The sequence below is a fragment of the Curcuma longa genome, unplaced genomic scaffold (genome assembly GCF_044706935.1).
Source record: "Curcuma longa cultivar G26 ecotype Majalengka, Jawa Barat unplaced genomic scaffold, ITB_CL_G26_1.1 contig_23724, whole genome shotgun sequence".
Taxonomy (NCBI): Eukaryota; Viridiplantae; Streptophyta; class Magnoliopsida; order Zingiberales; family Zingiberaceae; genus Curcuma; species Curcuma longa.
The window spans coordinates 1,105-5,191 of NW_027432233.1; the positions used below are offsets into that span (position 1 = coordinate 1,105).

At 30.2% G+C, this 4,087-nt stretch overlaps 1 long non-coding RNA gene across 1 annotated transcript; it reads right to left on the bottom strand.

Annotated features, from left to right (window-relative positions):
- Nucleotides 1-2,047: 2,047 nt before the first annotated feature.
- On the bottom strand, nucleotides 2,048-2,429 carry LOC141818189 (uncharacterized). The gene is made up of 3 exons (XR_012600924.1): nucleotides 2,364-2,429; nucleotides 2,225-2,293; nucleotides 2,048-2,146 (listed from the first exon to the last, which is right to left on the bottom strand). It is a non-coding gene; the product is annotated as an uncharacterized LOC141818189 (long non-coding RNA).
- Between the last annotated feature and the right edge of the window lie 1,658 nt (nucleotides 2,430-4,087).

A 4,087-nucleotide genomic window follows, 5' to 3' on the forward strand; every position in this document is an offset into this window, starting at 1 on the left:
ATCCAGAATCTTGAAGTGAGGATGGACTTTGCTGATCATGCAGAAGAGTGAGAGGAGATTGAGAGGCTATAAATATCTCAAATTAAAGAGATGAAAGCATAAAAAAATCATAGGAGCTTCAAGCGTCAGCAAAAGTGGAAGTCTCCGAACAGATAGGTTGTGACATCCAATGACGTCATCGTATGGAGGACTTAGGCAAGGTGTCAAGTAGAATTATAGAAGTTGTCAGCTTACCAACTTCTTGATTTGGCAATCACGAATCTGAGGCAGCAACAATGCAAGAGGCATTGATAGGATTGTAGAAATTGCAATTCCTATTTGTGAGCCATGGAGGGATCACCCTTAACCCTCCATAACTATTATATTATAATATTATACTTTTATAATATAATACATATTATATATAATATAGATGTTATATTATGTATTTATATATATATTTTTATAACAAATGTTGTATATTATACATATTAATTATTTAACATGAATTATTTAATACAATAATTAATTTATATTTTAATAAATAAAGTATAAATTAAGTATTAATTAGATAACTTTTTATCATTGTATTAATTAATATTTAATAAACATCTTATTAGTGTGGATATTTTTATTATTTTAATAATCTCATTTTTTTTAATGATGTATAGGTAGTCAAATGATACTGAAACAAGAATCCTATAATCCAACATAGAGACATGAATGTCAACTACAAAATTGATTCCACTAGAAGCCTTTATACTGTGATATCATGGGCACAGTGGTGGAGTCACATCCTCAAGCAACATTTTGTTAGTTGGATATCCAATGTCTAAAAATGTTCAAAACTTTTCTTGAGAAACCTATATATATAAAAGATTCAAATACAAACAAAAATAATGCAAAGAGTTTGATAGATGAGCTTCAAGAGAATCCGTCCATGATAATTTAAAGGTCAAGGCGATGATATCATGGATGACCTAGATTTTCTAGTTGCTCTTCATGCCTCTTGATCCAAATATAACTACGAGCAAAAAATATGTCATGGTTGTGTCATAGCTAGTGCTAAAGGAAGTGACTCAACTGGTGTTAGGTGATACTGGTTCGATTACTATATTAAGAAGTGTAAGTGTTTGTGTTCCTTCATCATGAGCTAACATTGGTCATTTCTTACCTTCCACAAGACAAAGGCATGCGGTAGATAGGATAGCAAGTACACCAACATTGGTGATACTTACAAAGGAGAAGAAGAAATTCATCGATTAAAATATTGTCAATTTTTTTTACACACTTCAATTGAATTTCGCCTAATACAATCAGTTTTAAATTGCTAGTCCATACCTAGACGAACAAGTAAAGAGATCAAGACATAAATACTATCATGCAAGTAGTGGGTCGTTATGGAGTTATATTCATATGCAATAGTTGTACAAGACTAACAGAAGTGAACATCAACAACTTTCTACTATATTGCAATAGCATGGTGATATAAACAAATCTATTGATGTAATTGCATAATATCATGATGTATCTTACATATATCACCTAATGCATAATATAATTTAAGAGATAAGTGTAAATAAGTGTATGTAAGTAGTCACAAATAATGATGTCAACTTCAAGAGAGTTGAAGAGCTATTAGAGCAACATCTATAATTATTCTAAATGTTTAAAGAACGAGATGAGCTTTATAAATAAGGTGGTTTCAACAATGAGGAAAATTTTAAAAGCTCAAAAGAGAGAGAGGAAGGATTAAGAGTCTAGATCCTAAAATTTTCCCTATAATGACACCTAAGGACTATTTATCTTTAGAATGTGTCATCATTATTTGCTAAATTGCAATGCTCTAGTTGGCCTATGTGATGAGGTAGCTATAAATTAATATCTTCTATACCCAATCTTTTAACTTTGTTTAAGATAAATGTTGGATTCCTATTAGTGGGTTTAACAAATAGGTATTTATTCCATCATAGTGATTCCTCTCATAATATATGTTCTTAATCGAAGGAAAAGAAACCAAAGTGATAAAAATTCATCAGAAGAATCATTTCATGGGTTCTCTGACAAGATTAACCTTGGTGAGGTAGACGGAGTCTTGCAACTGTTGTAAAGCGTCTTTCATATGATCACCTTGCACAAGTAGGTCCTCAATAATATCATATGAAATCTGCAATAGATTATAGGAAACAAATCCTATTAGGCAAATAGCTAGAACATGCAAGCAGAGCAAAATTACAATACAAACCTCACTTCTCTTTATATGAACAGATAACATTTTTGTCAGAGCACTGATACTAGAAAGAGGACCACGAATCTGTAAAAACAATTAATATTAGGTAACAAGCCAAACCAAGGATATTTAAGCGATGTGGAACAAGACTAACTTGTTCAATCAGATGATTCATTCTGACATTATTTTGCCAAGATGACTGTTGAAGAAGCATTCCTTTCTGTTTGTTGATGAAAAGAATAAAACACAGTAAATGACTGAACAAAGAAAGAATCCTGCAAAGGAAAAAAAAAGTAGAGACTAATCCTTTAAGATAATAGCATTGTAAGATGATACAGCTGTGACAACATGCTCCCCCAATGAAAAAGAAATAAACAAACATAACTATTTCAAACCATAACTTATATTTGGATTAGGTAGGACACTGGTACGCTAGGATAAGTTATGTCTAGCATTAGTGCATCTCAACCAATCAGATGTCATGGTCACTTCATAGTTACAGAGAGCAGTAAGTCCAGTCCAAAGCTAAATCTCTCCTTAATGAAAACCAAGTCATGTAGATGCCTACGATTTATCTAGGTATTTGGCATGAAAATAGACTAACCAATAGATAGATCTTATAACTGATGAAAGATAAATTAACAAAGTGGTACATTCCCAACAATTTCTGAATCCTTAACTGTTCTGTATATCCAATAACAGAAAAGGAAAAAAGAAGTACATCAATGCATAACATATTGAATTATCTTTAATGCTTAAACTAGAAAGCAATTAGTGAAGGCGAAAATAAGCCCTACAATAAAAAGGGTAATTCACTAAGATCAGTCTTCAGTCTGCCCAAAACTTCCAATCAGTTAAAAACAAGAAAGCTACATGGACACAAGTCAACTTCAGAGTTTATTTCCAGAAACCTTTGCCTTGTATTTAACATGCTTGATGGTTAGTTATCATAGCTAGCTAAAAATCTTCATTTTGTTTACTAAAAATGGCATTTCAAACAAAATTCAAAATCTTGAGTTGTGCCGAAGTTTCGATCTTTGACTGGAACGATACTGTTTCGATATCGTATCGATATTTCGATGCATGGTGTCGGTAATGGATTGAAGTTGAAGAAGGAAAGAGATGAAGCATAGAAAGGAGTTTGTGTCAAGCATGATTTTAAATCTTGTAGTTTCCTAAGCGAAATTAGACCTTTCCTTTGTATATGAAAGGTGCAGAAACCTAAATATATAATAGTTCAGTTCAAGATTTAAAATTTCAAGTCGTACTAGAGTTTCGATATCTAACTCGAACGATCCAATTTCTGTATTGTATCTTACCACGCCGACATGGTTTTGATAACTTAATTAATTAAATAACTAATAATAACATAATTAATTTTATTTAATATAAATTATAATTAGTAATTAACTTTTTATTGTAATTAATTATTTACTTAATAAGTAATTAGATTGTTGATTCATGTTTAGTCTTTTGTTTACTTTTGTTGATTCATTTGGACACTTTAATTTTTAGAATTAAAAATGTGCATATCCATTTAGTTTAAATTTATATCTTTAATTACTTGTAAACACTATACTTCTTTTATTTTAAAATAATTTACACTTATAATCTATTTAACTTTGTAGAATACTTAAATAAGCAACAAGAAATGAGATATTTTATATTAAATTAGTGTAGGTAGAACACTTGAATGAGCAACAAGAAATGAAATGTTTTTAGTATTCTATAAATTTGGATATTTTTTGCTTTCAAATTTTGTGAAATTGAAGAAATTTTCAGGATTTAAAGGTCTGAGAAGCTTTCATTTTGATGATGTAATTTTGTTAGAAATAAACAAATATTTTATGTAATTATGTGAAATTTATTTATCAACAT